We start from the raw sequence: 27,358 nt of genomic DNA on the forward strand, positions 1-27,358 counted from the left end.
AACATCAAGCATTAAAAACTTCCCTAAATGGGAATGCCTTCAGATGTCTTCTAAAAGTCGGATAGTTGTTTATTTCCTTGACATCTGACAGGAGGGCGTTCCACAGGGAAGGGGCCACTACTGAGAAGGCCCTCTGTCTGGTTCCCTGTAAACCTCACTTCTCACAGTGAGGGAACCACCAGATGGCCCTTGGCGCTGGACCTCAGTGTCTGGGCTGAATGGTGGGGGTGGAGATGCTCCTTCAGGTATACTAGGCCAAGGCTGTTTATGGCTTTAAAGGTCAGCACCAACACTTTGAATTGTGCTCGGAGACATTATATATCGCTGCAATATATATCACTGAAATATATACAGTACATATTTAAATAAAACTTGCCAATATGCCATTTAACAATATCCAGTATTGAACAATATACAGTACCCATAACCAATGTGGGATTGTTCCATCAAAATAATGGATTTGAAAGATATGGGTCATCTAGTCCAACCACCCCATTCGATGGTAGGACATGCCATTTCCAAATATTTCTAAAATATTAGTTCAGATTTATGCATTTGATTTATGGGTTCATTTATTAAATTTATGAATTGCCTCCCATGCAAATATCTTAAAGCGATTAACAGATAGCAGATAAATGAAGCTTTAGTGGCTGCATTCAGGCTCCCTGTGCACAGATGTCACTTTGGGTTATTTTCTTCCGCGGTGTGAGCTTACCTTTCTTCCAACATGGCTCTTTGATAACACAGACTTGCTTCATCCAAGGCTGATTTCTTTCTTCTCCTCTTTGCCACTCTTCCATTGGGACAGCAGTCTGTCTTTCTAATTGTTTCCCCCCGCCCTGAAGTGCTTTGTCTGTTTGTCTGATTAAGCATTTTTCTGGCCTATTATTAGTAGTATAAAAATAACACTAAATGTTTTAGATAACTTCTCCAAGGGAAGGGGAGGTGGCTTCAAGATTGTCAAAGGGCTACCAACCAGCACTGCTCTTTGGCTGCAAACAGGAAAAAACAGGATTTCTTTGATCTGAAACTTTGCACGCCCACCCAAAGTGTAGCAAGTGTGCTGCTGCTCCACCACTGCCCACCCATGAAAATCATGTGCACGTGGATACACATACAGTATCTGAGTATATGGAGATTGTATGGTGTGCCATAGACCAGAAGGGGAGGAAGGGGCATAGGGACTGGTGACATGACCCATGTCAGAAGCACTTGAAAGGCAAGAAATGCATTTGGTGAAGACACTTCCAGATGGCCCAAGAGAGCTCACTGTGCTGCTTGCCAGGCAGGGAAAGTGAGAACAGCCAAGGCACGCCTGTCTCTCTGACCTCAGGCAAAATGTCTTCTCTTTCCCAGCTAATACAGCACACAACCACTTGTGTTACACTGATTGAGTTGCAGGGAGAAAGTGCCAGCCAACATTCTGCCTTCAGGCCCAGGCAAGGCAGACATAAAATATGGGATAGGGGAGAATCAGTGAAGACAGAGTTGTGTCCCTCTTAGCAACTGTCAACATCCACCTTGGGATGCTTTCCCAACAATTGGAGAAACACAGACCCAGACAGATGATGGGCAAGCTCGATGGAAGCATGTCCTCCCCATCCCCTGAAAATATGGCCTCCTTCTCTTGAGGTTGAAAACAAAGTTGCTGATGAACTATCTAGAAAGGAGACAAGGGGCATGTGATCATCTACCCTGCAGACAAAACCACTTGGTCATTCCACCTCTCCAGGGGATGCTGGGAGTTGTAGTTTTATGAGGGGGGCTGGGGAACTCTGAGAGAGGCTCCCCAGCATCCATACCAACCTACAGCTCCCAGGATTCTTTGGAGGAAGCCACTGCAGATATTATACAATAGATATAAATTTGCTGGATATCTAGGCCCTACAAGAGAGATTTCCCCAGTCAACGGCTCAGTCAATACATCCACACGCTGTTGCCCAATATAGTATCCATTTCTATACAATGGAACTCAGCACCCTCTCTCTGAGAGCAAGCCCAACTGAAATCTGATTATGGAATCCCACTTGGCAAGCCCAGCAAGGCACGTGATCTGAAGGAGTTTATGTTAATCCATATTATCCCCAAAGCTGCTCCATTCCTTTGATGTGCTGTGGAAAATAGCAGCATTTAAGTTTTCATGGCATGCAAATGGCGGAAATGTAGATTCTCATTGGCGCAGCTACTATTTTGAGAGATTGTTAACATCATTGGATTGGGGGGAAAGCAGGGACAATTGCAAGGTGAAGACAAACAGAATACCAGAGGTGTCACCCAAATGAAGGATCTGGGTCAATTAATAGTCCTGATTTTGACTTATTATTTGATTAATTTGATACAGCATTTCAGTGAACGTGATATCATCTCAAGATCTTTGATGGAAATAGTTCCACAGGCAAGTCATTCATTGTCTGGCAAATGATTGTCTGGCAAGTCATTCTCTGAATGAGTAAATGTGATCAATTGTTTACAACAACACCTTCCATACTGATCCCTCGCACATAGACAGAAGAAGTCCTAGAGAAGCCTGATTTAAAATTCACCTTTTAATATTTAAATGGCTGTGATTATCAAGTCTGTCATTTAATCATATGGATTAACTGGTGAATGCTTTCAGCTCTGGACAACGCCTAGGAAGGAAAGAAGTGAGGGCAGGTAAAAGGAAATATCACACATCAGCTATCAAATCATTGTATAAAAATATCCCCATTGAAGCTGTTGCAGTGTAGTATGTCAAAGTATTTTCTGGACAAAGGAGATGCTGACAAGTGAGTATTTTAACTGATGGCTGGCAGCCATTCTACCAAGCCTGTCTCCTAAGCTAAGTGGTCATGTTTTCAGGTCAGTATTAGGGTGGGAACACCCTCAGGGCAGCAGGAAATGGGACTGTGGATTAGTAAGAGTCCCCTACCCTATGCTTCTGGTTCAAATGCAGTTACCTTGCTATTCTTAACTTCTGCCTCATTTATTTATTTATGTATCTATTGGAAATATGTATTCCCTCCTTTTCTATTTACTCCTTTATCCACCAGAAAGAGATTCTAATGATTTTTAAGGAGATTCTTATTCAGGACATCCAATTACATTCTCAGTATTTATTTGAATTAAAAAATGTTTTCTGCTTCCATTATTCTCCTCTTGCCCCCTCTCTCTTCAGCTACTGGGTCCTGCTCAGGACAAAATTCTTAAAACACAAGTCTATGGTTAATAGAATACAGCACCTGCCTATTAATCATACTGATTCATGAGGCAGATGTCAAGGTAAACATCACAATGAAAGGATAAAATGAAAGTACTTAGAACAAAGTCAAAAATTAAATCTGGCAGAAAGACATGGCAGGAAAATTGAACTGCATTAGGAGCTGAGGAGAATGCTTTCAATCTCATTCTAAAGATAATTAGGGATGGGATTTGGTGAATGAAGGGAGGAGGAAGAAGAGTGGTGTAGCAGTGAGGTGCCATAGCTAAAAAGGCCCTGCTCATTGTTGCCACCCAGAAGATGGAAAGAGGAAGATGAGCTCTGCCAGCCATGGGTGCAGCCAGGATTTTTGTTGTTGGGGGGGGCAGGCAGAACCACAGTTAGTTTTTTTATTGATTTATTGATTTATTTAAGGGGCCAGCTGTCCCCCTGCCCCCTGGGCTATGCCCATGCTGCCAGCCATTGGCTCTGGCTCTATCTACTGCTGACCTTCCTGTATTTCACCCTACAAGCCCCACAGGGTGCCACCCACCATTGCTAATGACTATTTTGGTCAGGGTCTGAAGGAGCTGCAAGCCCCCTCCCTGTGCCTAGGTCAGGACTGTGTGAGAGGTTTGCCCCTGCTATCTTTTTCCATGGAGAATCATTTCTCTGAAGATGCTATTAGCCTCAACTAGACAAAACTTGCAGGCATAACACTGTATGCTGACTGTGTTCTTCTAAATAGCAGCTTTGTGGTGTGTCGGTGTGATTTTCAACAGGGAAATCATGTGTGTCGGCTGGGGAAGGTTAACCTCCTCGCAGCCCCAATCCAAGTCTCTACAACTGGTTTTGTAAATTGAAAAAAATAAATAAATTGTGAAATCCATTCATAGAATTCCCATGGCACATCTGATTTGACAGAAGCTCTTTATTTCCTAACCACTGGGAACACTTAAGGGAGGGTGTCAAACTGAGCTCCTGGCTTTTGGTAGTTAATGTTATGTTTGTGCCTGAACTTCAGAACAGAGCAGGGAACTAACACAGTTACATTTGGGGCACATGAACTGGAAAGTGCAGATTCTCATGCTTGCATTGACTGGAATACTCCATCTTATTGGCTCCCCAAAGTTCCCCAGGAGGCCTTTGAAGTCCCACATTCTCCCATCTCATCCCAAAGCAGCCAGCCCGGATATAAACATGTCTCCAGTAATTTTAGTAGTATGGGTTCTTCTGCTCTGGAGGGCAAGGATAACTTTCAGCCAGGATTGGACCTGGCTCCTTCCCCCACCGTCAAGACCTGGGAAGGACTTGGAGGTTTACATTATCCCAATTTTAACTACAGTATCTCCTCAAAAAGCTCTTAAAAATCCAACCAGGTGCAACGCATCATTGATGAAAGCTGTACAGGGTTACACCATAAGAAGTTTTGGCCCATGTTACGATTTCACAGCTGCCCTGAAATCTGGTATTCAGCGTTAATATATCCACAGGAATTTTTATCCCATTTGGTTCATTCTATTTTATTTTATTTTTATTCTGTTAACTTTATCCTATTGATTCAAATGTGTTTTCATTCCCCCAGATGGTCCCCTTTTGCATTTGCTTTTTTACGGAAAAGGCTTGTGCTGGAAGCAATATATAACAAGGCTTCGCTCTGAAATCCGGCAGGACTCTGCCCCACAAGTTTTCATGCGACTGGATTCTCTCCCCTCCCCTTTTAAGACCATGTTTTGAATGCAGAATGGAACAAATAAATGAGAACATGACTCCTGAATGCAGAAAGAAACCCCAAAGGTCAGTTGGGTTATAGGTATGCAGATGACAAGCTATGATTCTGTTGATACAATTGCTTTTCCTGGCCCATTCCACACCTGCTGTTTGCTTTCAAACATTAATAAAAGCTGTTAAAATGCCACTGTATTGACATTCTAGTGCTTGTTTCCTGGGCTCTGTAGCTCTTTGCCAGGCTTGCTAAATTTCCTGCGGTAAACCTTTCTATATTGGCGCTTCCTTTTAAAACATTTATTCTCCAAGCATCATTTTTATGTGATGTCATGATTTTGGCTTACACAAAGCTTGGCACTCCCCCTTGTAACCCTAACCCCTCTCCCTTTCAGAGTGTTGGATAGCCGTATTTCTGAAGACAACACACATTCAGTTAACAAATTAATGTTATTAATTGTGTTGCTGCCACAAAGTGTCCAAGGTGATGTACAATTTCTAAGAATTCAACTAACTTTTAAAAAATGAATTCATGGAGTTTGCTACCACAAAGATGGTAGCAATTTGTGATTTGTATTTCTTCAACGGGTGTAATTTTATTGCTGGTTTTATCCTGCTTACCATCATGATAGTTTCCCCCCCCCCTTAATGTTGGCAGTATAGAATTTTTTTGCAAAGGAAATGTTGGTGGTTCCCAGCTTAGTTGGATCTTTTAAATGAAAATTAGACAATTCATAGAGGATTGGGCAGTCGATCCTTACTGTTAAATCACATCCCCATATACAAAGACAGCATACCTCTTAGTATTAGATAACTGAGATAAACAACACAACAGGAAAAAGCTGTCCTCTTCATGCTCTGCTTACAAGTCTGCCCAGGGCCATCTCACAGCTCAGTGGAAACAGTATGCTGGGCTGTGTTTGGATCCAGGGTTTTTTATGTTCAGTGTGTGATTTTGCTCCAAGTTCAGGATTTCCGCCTTTACTTCAGTAGCTGGGATTGAGACAAAAGACCGAGTCACACTGAGGTTGTATGCAAAGTGGATTACACAGAGTTTAGCATGTGTCTCCCAAGACTTTGCTACATGGTCATCATAGTCAATTGTTTTCTTAACCAGCACCTGGTTCAGAATTCAACTCAATATTATGATGTGTGGGAGGAACCAAAGCCATGAGCATAGCCAGGCTTTATGTTAGTGGGGCAGAACCTCAGTTAAGTATTTCGTATTGATTTACTTGCTTTAGAGGGGGCATCTGCCCCCACTGCCCCCCTTGGCTACGCCCATGCAGAAGGTCCCAGGTTCAATCCCCATTTTAAAAAACAACAGCAATGTATTATTAATTAATTAATTACTTTTCACATGAGTCTCAAGGCAATGTACAAACATTCTATCTATTTTCTATCTGTCTTATGCTTTTATATGTGTTGGAAGCCACCCAGAGTGGATGGGGTAGAAATAATAAAATTATTATTGTTATCATTATCATTATTATCATTTTCTATCCACATGCACACATATACAGTGGTACCTCAGGTTAAGAACTTAATTCGTTCTGGAGGTCCGTTCTTAACCTGAAACTGTTCTTAACCTGAGGTACCACTTTAGCTAATGGGGCCTCCCACTGCCGCTGCATGATTTCTGTTCTCATCCTGAAGCAAAGTACTTAACCCAATGTACATTTCTGGGTTAGCAGAGTCTGTAACCTGAAGCATGTGTAACCTGAAGTGTCTGTAACCTGAGGTATCATTGTAATTTTAAAACTGTATAAAAAAACTAAAAATGAGTTTGAAAACAAAGCAAAATAAGGATCCAAGGCAGAGACCAGCTGGTAATGCTTGTCAAAACAAAAATGTCCTCAGATGTTTCTAGAAAGTACAGATAATGGGCACTTTCAGGAATTCTGTATCTCGACAGGAATGTTGTTCCACAAAACACAGGCAGCCCCACCAAAAGCCCTGTGCTGAGTTGCTCTGGAGAGGGCTTCTGATGTTTTAGGAACTCCAACAAGAAATTATGCTGCAAAACACCGTGACCTACTGGTTATCTAAGGGAAAGGGTGATATCTCAAGAAATCTGGTGGCAGCCAGGTAATGGGAAGGACTAAGGCCCTGGAGAGCTGTTGTCAGTTGCAATAGACAGTACTGGCGTGAATGAACAAATTGCTTGACCTGAAGTGTAGAAGAAAATACTGAACAACATAGACCATTGGTTTGACTCATAACAAAACAGCTTCCTATGTGTTTGCTGATTGGCTATTCCTGCAGAAAATTAATTTGAGAGCCCCTGAGGTCAGAGTGTCAGAATAGCACCTGGGAGAGACCAGGGTTCAAACCTCCACTAGGCCAAAAAGCTCACTGGGTGACCTTGGGCCAGTCACTGCCTTTCAGTGTAACCTACCATAGCTCACATTGTTGTTGTAGGGCTTAAATTAGGAAGGGGGAGAACCATGTACATGCCACCTTAAGCTCCTTGGATGCAAAGATGGGATATAAACGCAATAAATAAATGGCTGGAAACTGCAGGAGGGAAGAGTGCTCTTGTGGTCCAGGCCTGTTTGCAAGCTCTCCACAGACATCTGGTTGGCCACTGTAAGAACAGGACAAATCTTTGGTCTGATCCAGCAGCGTCTTCTTAACACATTGTGACAAGAATCACCAAAGTTTGAGGAGACTAAGTATTCTGCTGACTATTTCATGTTTGTTGAGAGCCAGTGTGGTGTAGTGGTTAAGAGCGGTAGTCACGTAATCTGGGGAACTGGGTTCGTGTCTCCACTCCTCCACATGCAGCTGCTGGGTGACCTTGGGCCAGTCACACTTCTCTGAAGTCTCTCAGCCCCACTCACCTCACAAAGTGTTTGTTGTGGGGGAGAAAGGGAAAGGAGAATGTTAGCCGCTTTGAGACTCCTGAAGGGGAGTGAAAGGCGGGATATCAAATCCAAACTCTTCTTCTTCTTCTTCTTCTTCTTCCATTCAGAAATAAGGACATGATGAACTTGTAGTGCATTCCTGGTTCCTACGTTTTTTGTTTTTGAATTGTTTCTTAGCTGGTGAAGAATGTAGCAGAGGTGGCATCCCCTGTCTGCACAAAGATTGTGCTGCCGTGCAGTTGTTAAAGACACAGCAACACCTTTCAAGGCTAAATGCCTTTGTTCTCACAGAAAATCATTCAAACTGGCAATGTTAACATGCGCCTCAATTTGGGAATGTTCCACAAAGTTCTGTCCACAGCTAGAAGGAATATAAGTTTGGGGCATTTGCTGGAAGATATAAATTAGAAGCGTCACCTCCAGCAGTTAGAATCCGTGGGGTCACCAGCTTTATTCCAAAACTGATAGGAGACAAGCAGGAAGTGTTTCTAGTTTGATGAATTAGGTGCATAAAATCCATGAAGAGATAATGAGTGAAGATACCTTTTCCTTTTTTCATGGGGATAATATTTCATGATTTCGGGAGGGAGAGATGGGGTGAAATAATTAGCCATTTGTGATTAACTCTGTTCATGGGTATTCTGTTTCTTTGTTCTGTGATGCTGCCTGTAGCTAATTTTTAAAAAATGATCCAACAACAACAATAGAAATAATTTCTCTTAATAACTAATGGCTATGTCAAAACCTGGAAAGCAAATCAAAATTGTCCAAAAGTGAGACGCAGGTTGAGGATTCCTTCCAGCGCTAGAAAATGAATGCTCACAAAGAAAGTTCTAAAATGGTACAAAGCAAGTTTTATTAAGTCTAGTGCCATTGCTATAAAACTGTCTGCTACATGTTTGGGTGTGGCAAAACGAAGTGCATGATCTTTATCTCACTTCCTCCTGATGCTATAAAAATGGTGGTATTCAGTCATGGTCATTTGGGCCCTGAACCAGAAATGTTGACCTTGGTCTTTTCTTCAGCTGGTACTACAAGTTCAGTGAAAGACCCTCAGATCTTTGTCAGGATTAAATATGAGTCGCCCACAATCAAATCAATCAAATCTCCCCTGGTGTGTCCAGTGCTTGGACTTCAAATCCTTTGGCTGTGTTCCTGGTGGCCTCACCATCTTAAATCCCTCTCCAAACATATATTCAACTTGGAAGCAGGAGATTCCTTCATTTAGCCATTGAAGAAAATCGGATTGCCACCTGTTCTCTATGCTTGTCAGTGATAAGGCAGAGAAAGAACTCCTCTTTTTAAGCAATGTCTGATTTCTATTTTATTTTTTACAGGTACTCATTCCTAAGCACAATAGAGTACTTGAGACAAAATGTCTAGCTCCCCACTCTAGTTTGGTTTTCCACTGGTTATTGTTTAAAATACAGAGATTATGAGGTCAAAACATTCACAGCCAATATTTCCCCTAATGAAAAATGTAGTCAGGCATAAGTCAATGATCAAATCCATATGCTGAGTGTTCCATGCTACAGTGATTTCCACTAGACAGGACTTCAATAAATCTAATTTTGAAAGAAATTATATGCATCTGATGCTGTTGTCTTACCAGCTGCCACCTTTGTGCGACTTTTTCCTCCAGATTTCAATCTCTGTGCCAAATGAACTGATACCACACTGATGGGCATGATAAGAAGGTTAAGACAACCAGAAGCATGATAAGAAATAAAACCCACCAGCAGCTTCACCTGGCACCATATGTGGGTTACTGAGCCTGTCTCAGTAAATGACGCTACATCAGATCACAAATAGAATGAACCAAGTTATCCTGGTTATGTTATTTACTCGCTTCCATAATGCAAGAATTAGGACTTCTGTGATGAATTTAGCAGCAAGATACCAAGGAGTCAACAGATGTGATTTGTGGTTGTCCTGTGGAACTCAATGCACATCAAGGCACATTGTGAACATTGGTAGAATATCTAGAGTTCATAAAATGCTTGCACAGATAATTAGTATAACATATTTATTCAGTTGTTGGCATCCATATGTCTCGGGAGAAAATGGAGGAATGTGCCTTTGGGGGTGAAGTCAAACCATTGGAGAGTTACAGCACCTGCTGTAGCTATAGGGACTGATATGGGAGAGACATGTTTTAATGCAGCTGGGGCAGATGAAGGCATCTGGTTGTGCTGATACAGATGTGCTGTGGCCTTTCTTCTCTCTGTGCTACTCCCAGCAGTGGTGGACCTTGGGATCTCAAATTTCAGCAGCACCCTGTGTGATGTCAAAATTTTGTGCCACTCACCTCTCGCCTTCCATTCTACATCATAGTTCTGGCACCCCTGTGGTGCCCCCAAGGCTCTCTGCCCAGTGCAATCGAACTTGTTGCATTCCCGATAATCCATCTCTGCTCCCAGCAGTCATTTCTCCTCTGCTCACTGCTATGGATGCGCAATCTGACTGTCTCCAGGTACTGTGATCTTCTGCAAGGGATTTCCACACAGTGGGGTTGATGTTGCCAGCCTTCATGCCACCTTAACAGACATCTTTGTAATGCAGAGTTGGTCTACCAATGAGTCCTGTGCCTGAAGCTAGCTCCCTGTAGAGCACATCCTTGGGGATCCATATTTATTATATTTATTATATCATTATGAACTGACAATAAATATTATTACATAAATGATTACACAAATGATAAAACTAAAACCCGCTAGCATGCCAGAGTGAGCAAGCAATACAAAAATCTGGTATTTGGAACTTGGAAAAGACTTCTGAAGCTTAAAAGGAAATGTTCAGGTCAAGAATGTTTGAGGTGGTGATAGGAACAGCCTTTTATTCCTGGCTATAGTGCAGCCCTCTAATACCCAGGCTGGACAAATCAGAGGCTGAACTGTGCCAAGCAGTCTGGAACAAGAAGGAAAGTCCTCATTCTCAGTGCCTTCCTGGGGAGAGAGAAAGCATTTTGAGTGTTGAGCCACTGAGTGTTCCACTGCTCTCCATAAATGTTTAGTAAATTCTATAACACCTATGTCAGTATTTCATGTCTTGTCTGTGTAATCAATAGAACACTTCCATCTGCCATTAAACATATCCTTCCTCCCTTTGCGTGCCATATATCATCCTTTCAAACGCTGCTGCCAGGAAAGAGGACTCAGCCTGGAGTTGGCTGACAGCAGAGCAGCTTTCAAGTCTTGCAAAATAACTTGATTTGTTAATGATAATGATGTCCTTGTTGACAGAATCTAGCAGCAATACATAAAGCACCAAATTTTTTTTGTTTCAGATTCCACATATTAGCAATCTTTGAATAAGTCACTTATAAATTGCACACCGAGATGGATTACCCAACGGAGCAGGGTCAGAAAGATTTGGAAGCATGTGGGGGATATTATGCTCCATGCAGCTGTCCTGCAATGGTGTGTGTGTCTGTGTGTGCTGCACTCTTTAGATGGTCTATACTTCATTTCTTTCAGCCTGTAGTAAGCCAGACTGGCTTCATTTGGGGCCCTCCTGTGCCCCTGGTGGTACAACTGTGGAAGACTCTGGCAGTACTAAAACCTAAGCCTACTTCTCCAATTTAAGGCAAGCCTCATTACTGTAAATGTTAGTATACATGCATTCCCATTTTTGTTTGTTTTTTGGTCTTGGTGAGATCCATTGAGCCACACAAATGTGAAGAAAATCTATGGGGAAATTGTGAATTTATAAATATATGTGTCGTCATAGCACCCTCCATATATACCAGGTAAAGTTATAGCTGTTGTAGCCTTACAGAGGAATGAGCAAGAGTCTAAGGCTGCAGTACTGAACTAGGGAGGAAGCTCAATCAAACAATTTGGAACTTCATTCAGAGAAAAATGTACACAAAGTTGCACTGCATGAAGATGAATGTTGTATGGTTTTAAACCAGGCATAGGCAAACTCCGGCCATCCAGATGTTTGGGACTACAGTTCCCATCACCCCTGGCCACTGGTCCTGTTAGCTAGGGATGATGGGAGTTGTAGTCCCAAACACCTGGAGGGCCGGAGTTTGCCTATGCCTGGTTTAACCAATCAAATTTGGGGTGATTAAATAAGTCAGACCCATGTTTTGTCTCAGTGTGACCTCAGTTCTGATTCTCACTTCAAAGCATAGGGGCTGGGTTGGCTCTGTTGTATCGCTTGGCACCTTTGTTATGTTCCTTTGCACATGATTCAGATCTGGGGCTGTGTGTCAGGGGGACATAGTGAGGTTATGACCTTTACATAGCTGTCAACGTTTCCCTTTTTTAAAGGGAAATTCCCTTATTCCGAATAGGATTCCTTGCAAGAAAAGGGAAAAGTTGACAGCTATGGACCTTTACCAAGGCCCCTAGCAAATTATCAGATTGAGTAAAAATGGCTACTTGGTCCACTTGCAATTAGTAGAATTTGGCACTGCAATGGATGCATCCCAGATTTAGCAACACCCCCTCCCACTGAATCATAGAGTTGGAAGGGGACACAATGATAATCTAGTCCAATCTCCTGCAGTGCAGGAAACTTTCACCCAACATGGGGCTTGAACCCACAACCCTGACAATAAGAGTCACATGCTCTACCAACTGACCACTCTCCAGAATGTATGAGATTCATCCTCCCGAAGTCCCTGCCTTCAAAGCAACCAGCTGAGCCTCCATCTGCATGAACTGCCACTCTACCTTTTGATCGCAACTCACGGCAGTTCTTCTCTTCTTATCGGCAGCCTCCTCTCGTAAGAATTTAAGAATAGCCTGCTGGAACAGGATCATGTCCCGCTAGCCCAGCATCCTTTTCTCACAGAGAACAACCAGATGCCTGTGGGAAACCGAGGAGAAGAACATGAGCACAAGAACACTCTCCCCTCCTGTGGTTTCCAGCAACTGGTACTCGGAAGCATTGCTGCTTCCAGCTCATCATCACACCAAGCTATAACTATTTGTCCCTGGCCAACTTGGACCATAGCTGGAAAAAGGGTTCATTGGTCCATCTGGTGCTCTCATGATGAGTCTCTCATTCCCTCCACACACAATGACCAGATTTGGCCCAGGGACCTCCAGCTGTTGATTCCTGATTCCTGAGGAAACGACGCCCATCTTACTCTCCTTGTTGTTCCTTAGGCTAGACAGCCATGGCTCTACCTCACAGATTGTTCTTCATCCAGAACACTTGCGGTCTCCTGGGTCTTTGCTGTTTGCCTGTCGCTCCCTTTCCCCTGCCATTCTGTGCCCCCACCCTCCATTCCATTCCACCAGCTGCAAAGCAATTTTGAAATCAATATTTTTCTCCTCCAGATTGTAATTGTGTTTTAGGTGAATTAGGCTATAGATCAGGGTGGGATTAGTTTATAGATCAGCGTCTGGGCTGGATGCAGCTGATGTACACACACATTAGCTCCCCCCTCCATCTGTTTGGCCAGTGTCAGCATATGCAAGCCTATCCAGCCGCATTGGGTGGGCGGAGAGGGAGGAGAGCAAGCAAGATTTAGCAGGCAGAAATCCCCCAAACATAAGACACTTTTGGTGCTCTGTGTGAGAGGGGGTATTTGCTTTATGAGTCTCCGTGGAGCTCGAGGGTTCTGAAATAAGGACATTTCTTCAAAGTAAGTGACATATAATAGTCCTGAGAGTAAAACAAGGAAGACTGGAGATATGTAAAAGCTGTGGGGAACTGGGAACACAGGAGGGAGGGAGGGAGCAAATGGCTACCAGCTCTGTAGCATACCAGGAGAAAAAGAGCCTGGTCTCCTTCACCCACCTCTGTAGATGCGGCCACCACCATTTTCTCCATCTGTCTTGGAGAAGCTAGAATCTATCTTCAGTCTGGCATTTACCACCAGAGCCTCCAGTGGCTATTATGGACATTAGCAGGTGAAGCCTATAGCCCATGGATTCTCATTTTGATAGGGTTTAGGAAATTACTGAAATTGTTGAGGTGTTTTTTAAAGGTTTTTTTAACAAACCTGCCTTTGAAATCCCAGTAAAGCCTCCGGATTTATGACAGCCTTAATTTTGGGGAAGAAACCATGAAGAGCAAAAACAGGATGGAGAAACCTATAGCTCTATAGGTCCATGTCCACCAGCTTCTTTCATAGTGGCTCATCACTGATGCACAGCCACAGCATAGTATCTGTGTTGAGGGTTCCTTTTGCATCAGGTGTGCATCAATGCTTAATCGACTGGGCCAGATTAAGAACGTTAGAGGCCCTAAACTCTGAAAAGATTATGTTTTCCCCCCATGTGTCATTCAAAATAAAAAGAATACTAAACCATAAAATAAAAACTTATTTTCCAAAATGACACAAAACTCACATGTCTGCTGAAATTAAAATAGCTTCTTTCCAGATCTATGACTGTGCAACAATTTCATCAATTTATCTTACTCCCCTTAAAAAAAAACCCCAGGCATTTCTGATTTATGTTAACTTTTTAGTCTCAAAGCGACCTGTCGGTGAACGATAACATCTTGCCCAGGCCGTCCAGTGAGCTTCAGAGGCAAACAGGGACTTGCCCATGTCCTCCACTGCCCCCTCGTCCTCACCTACCAAGGCAGAGCTGCTGAACAGTCTTGGCCAAGCTGAGTGCTCTACTTCCTTTCCCTTTGGCCTACCAAAGCCCTTCATTCTGCCCCCTCCACTCCTATCCAGGCCTTGGATGAACCTAATGCTGGCATCTCCCCAATCCAACCCCTGCTGAGTTGCCTGATGTCCCTTGTTTTAAGAGATGTCCTATATTTCAGAACATCAGTGTTTCATAAAATGTAATGGGCACCCTTTATTTCCGGAAAGCAGCTCCATAGAATTCCCTGAAACAACCACCACGTCTATTAAATTTTGAATGGATACCCGTAGGCTCACGGCATGCTGGCACACAGGCTTCCTTGAAGCTTTTCTCTTCAGTCCTCCTGTCCCGCGCCCACCCCCCGCCCACTCTCCCCACTATCTCTTCCCTCTTTTGGCACCAGGGCAACACAGGCTGATTTACTCTAATTAATGATGCCACCTGGGTTGGATTTCATTAGCTTCAATTTACATAACTGACTGGCTCTCCTCAGCCCAAGGCCTCAGGCCCTCCATGGATCTGCCATCCTGCCAGCGGTTAAGGATGATTCTCCATAGGCCTGACTTCTATCCCAACATGGCCAATCCTCTCCTTTTCCATTAGGCCTCATGTAGCTTAAATGAGGCACTGCCTACGCAGAATGCCAATCCCGACCACTAGCTGAGAAAAACAGTTTCCCTCCTTTAGCTTCAATGCACCTTCTGCTTTCTATAATTAGTAGTGTTCAGGTCTGCCACTTCAGGGGCTTCCCTTTAAATAACCCTCTCCCTCCCTTTTCTCTTGAACAGGGCACGCAGAGAAGATAAACTGCAGCTAAAATAAGCCGCTCTGTTTAAATCTGAGCAGCCATGCATGACATATCAGAAGTTAGGAGTCATGTGTGCAACAGAGGCTGTGCTCCAGCTCATTTTGCTTTGATGATAAAATCTACTGTGTCCCCACCACCACCACAGCAAGGTTTCTTCTCTTTCTTTTAACAAGTATCAAGCTATTTCAAGGAAGGGAGAGTTTCCCTCCAACAAGTGATATGGGTAGCGAGGCTAGAAAGGTTATGGGGAAGAGTTTCCTGGATAAGAGATGTCCATTTCCCTTTCTTTCCCTCAGCCACCGCCATTTATTTTCTGAAGAACTCCTTTGACATGGAGCCGCAGATATTTGACGAGATGAAATATCGATGTAGCTCAACAAAATGCTGCTCCCTTGGTAAATGGATAGTGAGGCAATGACATGACTTGTCCCTGGCATTCTGCTCCAACTTTCCGAAACAACCCTCTCTTCGTCTGCCGTTCTCCATATGCAGCTAGGAAAGATACTGGGCCAGGACTTCAGAGATCAGTTACACCCGTAAATCAGTCAGGACAGATAGCAAGCTCGGTTTCACCCCTCATAAATCCAGGGTGATTCCAAAGGAGTCAGTGGAGTTATTTTGGATTTACACCTGGTGTAATGAGGATTTGGAATCTGAGATCCAGGACTAGAGCTTTCAAAAGGGAGGTCACTCTAAAATGAGGCATGGTGTGTTGGAGAACAGAATCTGAGTGTCAGGTCCTTTTTAGATCAATGGGTCTAGACCTAGCATAGCTTGTAGCAGATTAAAGTTTGTGTCTCAGGTTCTCTTAGTCTGATTGTTCCAAGTTGTCATTATCATAAACTTTTGTTGCACTAGCAAGAGGTCATGGCATCACCCAGAAACATCAACAGCCACTAAATATATGGTAGAACTGCAGCCCAAAATTGCTCCTAGTGTAAACCAAACAGTTTCAGTTGGTTTTTCCTCTTTGTTTACCCCTAGTTTGACTGAGATTAGAACCTGGGAGTCCATTCCAATGGGCTCAGGTCACAGGAACATAGGAATCTGCCTGATGCTGAGCCAGATTACTGGTCCATCAAGTCTTCATTTGCACTGACTGGAAACAGTCTCCAGGGTCTCAGACTGAAATCTTTCCTATCCCCACCTAGAAATGCTGAGGATTGAACCTGGGGCATTTTGAATCCAATGTATGTGCTCTGCCATCAAGCTATGATCCTTCATAATTACAATTAGCCTAAGTGCTCATGTTCTGATATGCAGACCAGAATCCACTAGACTAGAGCGATTCAGTGGCTGAAGTGCTAGACTGGTCCCACTTCAGCCATGAATTCATAGGCTGACCATGGCAAGCTGCTGTTGCTAATGCCACACCCCCCCCCCCACATGGCTCCCACCAAGGAATCCTGGGAATTGTAGGTTACCCCTTACAGAGCTACAATTCCCAAACCCTTAACAAACTACAGCTCCCTGGATTATTGGGGGAGAATCCATGTGCTTTAAATGTGTGGTGTTATATGACTCATTTTTCCCTTGGCAAATTGTGTCCTTTTAAACAGGATTGCTGTGAAGATGAACAAGACAAGGAATGGAATGGGCTACCTTTGGAAAATAGTGATATGATAATCTGAATGCATACGTATTTATAGTGATCAATTTCTTAAGATTCGCCGCCTGCCGGTAAAAAACACAATGGTTTACTGTTTTCTATGGGTCTGCTCCAGTTTTACATCTGGTGCTTGTAACTGTTCAGATGGATGCGTATTTATGAATAAATTCATGTGAGTCTATGTGTATGCCTGTGCCATTATGAAAATTATCAGAGCAAACCGCCTGTTATTATTTAGTGTAATTTACTCGTCTCCCATTGGATTCTTTCATCCATGCACAAGGAAGCCATGTGGAACTAAACCAAATAGAGGATTACACAACTTCAGCCGGCAGTGGGAAGTGAGGAGGCGGTTGAGTGAGGCCAAGCCCTGCAATGAGCAGGGGGAGGGGGAAGGGGGATGAGAAACTCAGTGATGTGCTTGTATTTAAAATGCTGATGATGGATGAGTGTCATCCTGCAGCAGAGGCAGAGAGGGAAGAAGAACAGGGAGAAGGGAGCAAATCCAAACACAGAGGCTGTGCCAGAGCTGCGTTTGACATCTGCACTGATCCTCATCTGTCTGTGATGATTCGTTGAGAGAAGATAGAGTATAACCTGACAATATGCAGAGGATGTACAATTTTTGAGGAGGAAGAAGCGAAATGAAGTTTTCTCTGTTTTCAAGGCAAGCAATCTGAGGTCAGTTCAGGAGTGGAATATGGAGCTTACGAAACTGCAGATAAATCCAGACAAAACAGAGGAACTGTGAGTCAAGAACACTGCTGATCTAGGTGAGGTGGTTCAACCTGGATGAGGTTGCACTGCTCTTCAGGTAGGTGGTATTTAAGCTCCAGAGTATTCAATGATCCATCACTTTCTCCAGATGCTCAGATGGCCACAGTTGCTAGGAAGAGTGCCTTTTACAAGCTTTGGCTTACTTGGAGAAAGTGGACTTGGCTTCCAGTCGTTCATGCTTTGGTTACTATCAGACTGGTTGCAGTGGAGACTGGTCCATTGCCCCACCAGTCTCGGCCTGCCTCCAGCTGCCACCTGCCTGCCATCTTACTTGCATCCAGTCCAAAGTATCCACTGGCTGTCAGCTTCCTTCTGCTTCATGTCAGTATTGCCCTTGTCTACTCAACAGGGAGAAGGATGGAGACAAATGTAGAATTAGCTGGCTCTTCCTCCACTTACTGTTGGCCTCTCTGACCTCTGCCCTTCCAACCACCACTTGGCAGCAGGGACCCCTTCTGAACCACAATAAGACACTTAAGGTGCTAAGCATTTGTTAAGGCTTCCACAGCATCTTTGCAAGGGAGGAGGATGGGGAGAAAATGGTCCACATCCCTGTGACCTCATTGGCCAGGGTCCCATGACTCACTAGCAGCCCTGCCAGGTCCACTGACCACCAGTCACTACTGTCGGGGACCATTTATTCCAGTGGTCTGCCCAGAAATGAAGATCAATGTCAGAAGTCTTGCTCTAAGTGCAAGGAGATTTGGTGAGGGAGCACAAGAGAAAGGGGCTTCTCTGTGTTGGTGATGCCATTCCAGAACACCCTTGATCTTCTTGTGTCTTTTGCTAGAAATCGAAGAAACTTTTATCTCAGCAGGCATTTCATGTGTAACATCTAGTTTCATTGTTGCTAGTTTTACTGCAGGGTTTGTTTGTTTTTTAAAATTCTTGCTACTACTAGGTTTGCAATTTGCTTAGTTTTAAATTGCTGGTTGTATTTTGTTATTGGTTTTAGAAAGTGCTTGTTGATCATAATAAAAGTTCATAATAATAATAATAATAATAATAATAATAATAATAATAATAAACCAATCATGATTTTTATTTTTTATTTCTTAAAGGTAAAGGTACCCCTGACCATTAGGTCCAGTCGTGGATGACTCTGGGGTTGCGGTGCTCATCTCGCTTTATTGGCTGAGGGAGCAGGCGTTTGTCCGCAGACAGCTTCCGGGTCATGTGGCCAGCATGACTAAGCTGCTTCTGGCAAACCAGAGCAGTGCATGGAAACGCCGTTTACCTTCCCACCAGAGCGGTACCTATTCTACTTGCACTTGATGTGCTTTCAAACTGCTAGGTGGGCAGGAGCTGGGACAAAACAACAGGAGCTCACCCCGTCGTGGGGATTCAAACGGCTGACCTTCGGATCGGCAAGCCCTAGGCTCTGTGGTTTAGACCACAGCACCACCCACGTTCCCATTTTTATTTCTTACTCTACCCCAAATATAACTTCAATAAAACCAGACAATGTGTTCTCTCTTGTTTTAGAATACACATCACCCACAAATCACTCCCAGTCAATGGTCTGCCTTTCCATTTTGGCTCACGTGTCATAGAGGTATGTCAGGCTGGTGGCTGCATTGTTCTGCCAGCACAGGGGAGACAAGAGCACAATTCTCTATGTAGTGGAAAGGCTTATTCATTTTGGCTTGTAGCTTGCTTGCTCTTGATAGCATGGAAAGAACCTAATTCCTACATAGTCCCCATCTCAGCAATGATTGGCTATGAAAGAGGTTCCTCCTGGGCTGGATGCCTTGGCTTGTGATCCCCAAACTTTGTGCCCCTAAAAGGGGCAAAGATGTGCTGGGGAGAGAGAGAGAGGGAATATCCTATGATTGTTTTCCCCCATGAAATATTTTTATTGGTTTTTCAACAAATAACAGATAATAAACTCAAGAAGGTAGGGAGGCATTGAGTATGGCCAGGTACATACGCAATGAGAGCAGCAGCAACCTTGTATTCAAAAGTACACATATCCCCTCCTTCCTTGTTTGGAGGCCAATGAAGTTTCTAACTTTTGTTCCTATTGCTAAGAAAAGGGTACCCTACCACATCAAACCTGCCATGTTTAGCAGACCCCTTGATTACTTACTCTCCCATGGTGCTCCAACTTTCAAAGGTTATCTGGTCCAACTCTCTGGCCAATGCCAGATATCTGCTGCTACAAATGGCCATGCAGCAGGGTTACCAACTTGCCAATATTGAATAAAATATTGGGGGAGCGGACAACAAGAAAGCCCTGCCTCACATAATCGATCATGAGATGCAGCACATGCACACCATTTGAGTAATATAATAATAATATAATAATAATTTATTATTTATACCCCACCAATCTGGCTAGGTTTCCCCAGCAACTTTGGGCGGCTTCCAACAAAATATTAAAATAAAATAGTCTGTCAAACACTAAAAGCTTCCCTAAACAGATGTCTTCTAAAAGACTGTCAGTTGTTTTTCTCTTTGACATCTGGTGGGAGAGTGTTCCACAGGGCAGGTGCCACTACCAAGAATCAACTTGAGGGGGGGTGGCCTCCTCAAATATTTTATTTGGGGCACCTAAGGGACCTTGGCCCCTAGGAGTTGGCTCCTATGCCATCCAGCATCTGTTAAAAACCTCTAGCATAACACAGGAGTAGAGAACCTTTCCTTAACAGGATTGGCCTTGTGGGCCAAATTTCTTATAATTTGAATTAGGTTCATACCCTCTGGTGCAACAGTCTCATGCATCGTCCATTCCCCCTCCCCCCAGTCAATCAGTACATCAGTACTCATAATCCTAAGGGAGATCCATTGCACTCCAGGAAGTCATTCTACATGTGCAATGGTTGGGTATGAGCCACCATTTAATTTCCACCCTCTTACCTATCAGGGAACACAGCAGAAAACTCAAGCAAATATCTATTGGGAAGACACTTCAACAATCTCATCATATTTTTAGCGATAAACAGGTCAATATTCTTTAGCATCTCTTGGTCATGCTTGTCCTCCATCCACTAATTCATGCTTGTAGCTCTTCACTGCATCTTCTCCAGTTTTCAAGATCCTGGGTATATGGTGGTCAACAGTGAGGCTGCAATCCTAAGCCCACTTACTAGTGGGCTCCAGTGAACATTGTGGGCCATATAGTGCGACTTACTTCCATGTAAACACACATACATCTGCACTGGTAATATTCAGCAGTGATTTTGTTGACATCACATTGAGTAGGACATTAAAACCTACCATCCTGCTCCCTCAGTGAATGTTCTTATCCAACATGAATATGATATTTGCCATACTGAGGCAAATTTTCTGCTCTACTGAGGAGGCAATTTTGCTTTAAAGCTGAAATTGTTATAATGAAACAGAGGACAGAAGACAACCCATTTACTCTGCACATCTAATATGACTGAACATTGGTCTGTACACCCTGATCCCAGCAGATCTGAATGCATTTGCCAGACCAGGTCAATATTAGCCCTGGAAGGCATCCTGCGCCAAGGCGTTATGGGGAATGGTGTTGACAAGTCAACAGGTGACAGTCATCTAAGTCTTCACTAAGTCAATCCTATGGCCCCAGCAACTCATTGCCTTTCCCACCTCTGACGGCAGCTGTTTTACAGTTCACAAAAACCCTCTGGAGCAATTGGAAGAGGCAGAAGGGAGAAGACTGTTTCCCATTTAAACTGCAGGGGGTAGTCAGGGAGGCAGAAGGTAATTTCCCAATCTGGAAGGTGTCCAGGATGCCAGGACTTCCACACATGAGATGTTTGATAGCTCAAGAGACAAACTTTCCTGCTGCACAGATCTCCTGCTGTGCTGCCACTCAGTAATAATCAGCAAGGCAGGCTAGGTTGGGACACTGCCAGCAAGGTAGCCCAGCCTTATTGCAGAGTGCAGAGTAATAGGGCACAGAATGCCCTTCAGTTGTCACACCAGGGCATAGGGGCATTGCTCCTCTTATTTGAAAAGCGGGCAGATTGCAAATATGGGCCTACTCTTGCTCCCTATGGCACCCATTTCTTCTTTGAAGACATTGCTTCTTGCAGATGGGCTCAAGGAACCAAATAATTGCTAAGGATTTCCTAGAAATATCTGAAATACACATGGCTTCTGATTCTGTGCTTCTGAAGTCACAGAGAACAGAGGAAGCAATGCCACTTTCAAGACACAACCCATTGCCCATTCTAAGAGAATATTTTCGCAAGATCTTCTAGATTCTTCTGATTTTCGAGTTCCTTTCAATATGAGACATCAAAAAACAATGGCTTTATTAGGTTAATACTGAAGTGGATGAAGTGAATAATGTTTATACAGTGGTACCTTGGGTTAAGAACTTAATTCATTCTGGAGGTCTGTTCTTAACCTGAAACTGTTCTTAACCTGAAGCACCACTTTAGCTAATGGGGCCTCCTGCTGCTGCTGCTGCGCCGCCGGAGCACGATTTCTGTTCTCATCCTGAAGCAAAGTTCTTAACCTGAAGAACTATTTCCTGGTTAGCGGCGTCTGTAACCTGAAGCGTATGTAACCTGAGGTACCACTAAATATAGTGGGTAGATGAAGAATAGGAAGTTCCTTAGCTTCTTAACTTTTTCTCACTCTCTTTTCTCTTTTCTGTCTCTCTTTTCACTTTCTCTCTTTTAATTCCTTTTCTATTCCTTTTTCTTTTTCTTTATCTCTTCCTCTTTCTTTCTTTCTTTCTTTCTTTCTTTCTTTCTTTCTTTCTTTCTTTCTTTCTTTCTCCTTTTTGCCTCTGGATTAATGTTTTAGTTTGGACCCAAAAAATATATTTGACAATAATCTTTGTATTTTTCTTTATAAACTCTAATAAAATTTATTTTATTTTTAAAAAAGAGACATCAAAAAACAAGAGGGGAATTTATATTCCTAAAAATTGTGTTGTTGTTGTTGTTGTTGTTGTTGTTGTTGTTGTTGTTGTTATTATTATTACTTGGACCATCTAGGAAGGGGGCATCGACCAGTTTATCAGAACTGTAACACCTGAATCACAGTTTCTCCCTTGCACCTTTTTGCACCTGTCCATTTGTCTTGAGAATTTAGCCTGTCAGTGCTGTACTTGAAGAAAGAAGCAACCATTCATGTTGTAGGTATATGACATACACAGTTGGAGATTATTCTACTCAAATCTTTATCAAAATGTGAACTCATATGCTGGAAGGCAACCTTGAGAAATGACGAACTGCAAGCAAAGGCGCCTGTTTTGATGCATATAGTATGAATGTTTATTGGGTTCAACAGCAATGAGGACTGCACAACATAACTCTTCTGTCTGAGGGAAGATCTTGCCTTGTGGTGGGGTGGGGAAAATACTGTTCATGCTTAGATAGCAAAAGAACTCTCCGTTGGTGCACTGGGGAAAGAATAGCACTTTTTTTGGAGGCCAGAACTAAAAAAATGAAAGCTCCTGTTTGTTATCTAGAATAAAGTTGTTGCAATATAGAACTTTGTGCTATCCTTACAACAGCGAGAGTCTACATTCTGCAACCATTTGCACCATACTGGACCTAAGATACAAAAATGCCCATCTTTATTTTAACCAAATCCAGCCACAGCACATCTCCAAGGCTCAAAGTAAGCTAAAATAAACATCACACATAGTTATTATGTGTGTATGACATCAAGTGTATGTAGAAAAGTACTAGGCTGTCTGCTTTGCCAGTCAAAGCAGAAATTTTGTATTGCAATTCTATCCATCCATCAACCACGAAGGTGCCAGGACACAGGTTAATCTTAGCTCACCCACTGGAATGATGTGCCATTTCTAAAACAGACCTGTGCAAAGAAGTTTGGAGCAGGACATTAGTGTCTGCTCTGCATAAAGATCTAAGGATTTTTGCCGAATGCTTTGGAACCTTTCTGAGTTACCTCTTTTGCAGAATGCCTCCCATGCAAACACTGCCTGATCCCCTGTGCCCCTTAGGACTTGGACAATTCAAAAGTGAATTCCTCTGTTTAGATTGTCAAGCAAACGTTTTCGACCAGTGTGTGTTGCTCCTGTTGCCTCTCTCCCTGGTATCCGCCTCCGTGGCTCGTAGCAATCCACTGCATCATCCCCTTGTCGAGCGCCAAGGCAGGGCAGGGGATAACGAGCAGCCAGAGTCATCTTGGTGCCCATCCATCATCGCTTGAGCTCTTTGTTCTGACAGCTGCATTTTGTCTCCTAATTTTAGAGCAACACTCCATCAGAAAACCAGGAGGAGAAAGGATCCTCAGCTTTTGATTGAAGAGGTAGGGCAAGAAGATGTATCCTCCAAACCACCTCAGGATACAGGACTGCTGGGAGTCAGCATCCTCCTAATTCCTATCAAGAGCTCTTGAGATGTCTCAGCATAGTCACGCTCCTGTGATCTCATAGCTTGCCTTCCACCTCTGCCTGTTTTCTCAACTTATTAACACTCATGAATAAAAGCAGCTGTGCCTTTACATTTGATTGTTGCCATCACCGATGGCATCCTTCCCATTCCTCTCTTGCTTTCAAAGGTATATTTCGTCTCAGCTGCATTTTCCATAATCCAACATAAGGTTCGCAGTGAGTTATCTTGAAAAGGAGGACATCAGCTAATCTGAATGAAAGCAGACTGGATAAACATCTGTGGTGGGTGGTTAGGTCTGGGGAGTCCTGCCAATCCAAGGGAACCAAATATAAGACTTTTCAGGTAAACTATAGAAGCAAAGCAGGGTTAACATCCTAATCATCCTGGGTTTTTAGTTTTTGCTGAATAAGAACAAATATCAATTTGAGTCAATAAATCCATGGAATGATGTTTGCTCCGATTGAGCTTTAAAGAACGAATTTTCTCAGGGAAAGTTCTGAAGCAAAAAAAAAGGTGCTTGAACAAAGAGCTTTAAATTGTGGACTGTGCCTGGAAAGAGCAAAGGAAATTTAAGTGTGGGTGAGGCCATAATTAATACCATGTTTTGGGACCTGGTTGATATATCCTATTCTGAGCTTTGGTGTGATGATTCTGAGAGCATTATAAACAAAATGTCAAGGTTCATGGGGAAAACCTGAAAGTTTTATCTATAGATCTGAGCATAGGTGCCAACTTTTCCCTTTTCTTGCGAGCAATCCTATTCGGAATAAGGGAATTTCCCTTTCAAAAAGGGAAACGTTGACAGCTATGGATCGGAGAATTGCTTTCATGTATCTCTTGTTCATATGTTCCCCACCCCTTAAATGACAGCATGTCTGACTTCTGTTCTTTTCCTCTTGACTTCCACTTTTTTAATGGGTTCTGTATTCTGAACCCTCCTCAATTTTATTTTGACTCAGACTGATGACTTCTAACTATACTTCCACCGCGGTCTAACATTCAAAGTTTTAATAAAACAGGCACAACCTGTGAATTTGACCAAGCAGAGGGATGCAAGGGTAGAGAAATTAGCCATATAGGAAGGGATCAAATGGTCGAGCTGCAGGCATTCGTGTCGGATCCGATAACAGGCATAAGGCGTGAGAGAGGCTGTGAGCATGAGCCAATTCCCACAGAAACAAAGGGGAAGTGGGATTTTGTCACTTTCCCTGTGAAAAGTCACGTTTGCTGAGGGAAGTCATGAAACCGAAGCCTCAGATCAGGTTCTCAAACACTTTGCACAAGAAATAAAAGAGAAAGAAATCAGGGATGGTGTTTTATGTCCTGTCATGGACAGTGTGGAATGCAGACCTTTTTGCTGTTTCAAAGGAATCACAATTAAGAGCTTGTATTGTTCACATCAAAGGCATGTTTCTTTCCTCTCTGTTTCTCCAAGTCCAACAGCAGGTCTTTCTGCATCCAAGGCCATGCGACTGATTCCGCGTTCTGTCATTCCTGCAAACGTTAGAATTTCCAGCTGTATGGGAGAGGAACTTAGCCTGGAGAGGCAGCCAGATGTCACTGGCAAAGGAGAAGCTGTGAGGATAGTGCATTTTTTTGTAAAATGAGATGTTTGCAACATCTCCTTCCCTCTTTGACTGTGGTAGAGCATCATGGCTTCTGCTCAATTGCCATTTGTAAAACCGAGCCAGCCAGGTGAATGGAGTTGGGCAGTCTAGACTCCATCTTCCACAGCTGTCCCACTGCCACAGAGGGTGCTGAGTGCGGTGGATGAGAGGGCTGTCACAACAAGCTGCTGCCATTCTTTGCTCTCAGGCTCGGATTGCGCTCCAGAGTGCTGCCCGAGCTGATAATTCTCAAAGCCTCATGGCACAGGCTGAAAGCGCATCATGCAGTCATCTTGCTGAAGCTAAGCAGGTCTGGCTGCAGTCAATGGCTGGATAGGAGGCTCCCTGGAAACCCTATGTACATATTCTAGGTGTTCCATAGGGAAAAAGCAGAACGCACAAGAAATGAATGAAATTAAGCCAGTCCTGAAGCAAGACACTCAGAGAAGAGTGTTGAGTTCTGTCACGGGCATGTGTATATAGTGTAGCCTAGCAGAAACTATGTGGACAGTTGGCATGGAGCGTTACTATCTAATCCAAACTAGTGTCAGGAGAATGAGTGCAAGATTTGTAGGACGGATGGGAAATCTCATTCTGTGGCTGAGTGGTTTGAAAGAATAGTTCTTCAGTTACTTCCAGCATACATCGTCCAGAACATCTGGAGATTATCTGGTGGAGCACAGGTCTTTGTCCACTGTGTTACAGAGGCCTCAACTGCCACTTTCAGGTGGGTTTTTTAAAAAACAACAACAACCAAGCACAAATATTATGAAATAAAATTTCGTAATGGGAGCTGGGAGCGGAGAGGGTGTTTATTGGCTTGTGGGATTTTAAAAATATTTTTTTGTGTGTATTTTGTGTTTTATATTGTATATTTTTGTTTTGAGCCACCCTGAGATCTACGAATGAGGGGTGATATACCAATTAAACAAAGAAACAAGAAGTCAAGTTGCTGGTTGCATGCTGCAGGACACTCTTCCAGCAGATATCCTCACTATTAACCTATTCAGCTATTTAAATTGTTTTGATTAGCCAGTCATTTTAATGATTTTTAAAAAAGCTACCCCCCCCCAGTGTTTCATGTTTTATCATATACTACTGTATGTTGTTGTTGTTGTTGTTTAGTCGTGTCTGACTCCTTGTGACCCCATGGACCAGAGCACGCCAGGCACTCCTGTCTTCCACTGCCTCCCGCAGTTTGGTCAGACTCCTGCTGGTAGCTTCGAGAACACTATCCAACCATCTCGTCCTCTGTCGTCCCCTTCTCCTTTCCCAACATCTCCTTTCCCAACATCAGGGTCTTTTCCAGGGAGTCTTCTTTTCTTATGAGGTGACCAAAGTATTGGAGTCTCAGCAATATACTACTGTATATTGTATGGCAACTTGATATTTTTACATGGGCTAGTAGATATTAAAAGCCTCTATAAATAAATACAACAACTGTATATACCTGTAATGTGTATGGGTTGCTCGTGCGTAAGTTGCCGCCTCTCCAGGCTTTGTTGCTTTGCTAAACCTTTCAGTCTGGGCAGCCGTTCACTTCGTGGCTGCCTCAGTCGCTAGCAGAATCCGTCAGTGGGCGTTTCTTAAATCTTTTCCAACATAAAAGTTGTTTGACACCCAGTCTCCTCCTACTCTCTCTGCACGGAAGTCTTCTGCGCAGGGTGGGCGTGGGTAGCGGAGGACCCTTGCTCTCCCCGCTGGTGTCCGGTGAAGAGTCCTGGAGCCCTCTCGCCGATTCCCCCATCAGCCCCTCTATATCCCTGGTGTTGCGCTGATTTGCTTCCCCATCTGCGGAGCTGCCTCTCTCCCTGCTGGGCCCTTCTCCAGCATCATTTGAGAGCCTTCCCTCCGCCTCTAGCTCCGATGTCAGTTCCCTGACAATACCTAATAGCCACCTGCAGAGGTTAGGTCAA

The 27,358-nt window shown here is 43.5% G+C and overlaps 1 long non-coding RNA gene across 1 annotated transcript in view; it reads left to right on the top strand.

Moving 5' to 3' along the window:
* LOC310707832 overlaps window positions 1–23,864 on the top strand; it is a 62,219-nt gene extending 38,355 nt beyond the window's left edge. Inside the window, exons 2-3 of the long non-coding RNA XR_014526741.1 lie at window positions 4,764–4,975; window positions 23,692–23,864. This is a non-coding gene — a long non-coding RNA (uncharacterized lncRNA). The remainder of the gene's footprint in view (window positions 1–4,763; window positions 4,976–23,691) is intronic.
* Window positions 23,865–27,358: the final 3,494 nt, after the last annotated feature.

The sequence above is a fragment of the Podarcis liolepis genome (assembly GCF_965112155.1).
Source record: "Podarcis liolepis genome assembly, chromosome: 5".
Lineage (NCBI taxonomy): Eukaryota > Metazoa > Chordata > Lepidosauria > Squamata > Lacertidae > Podarcis > Podarcis liolepis.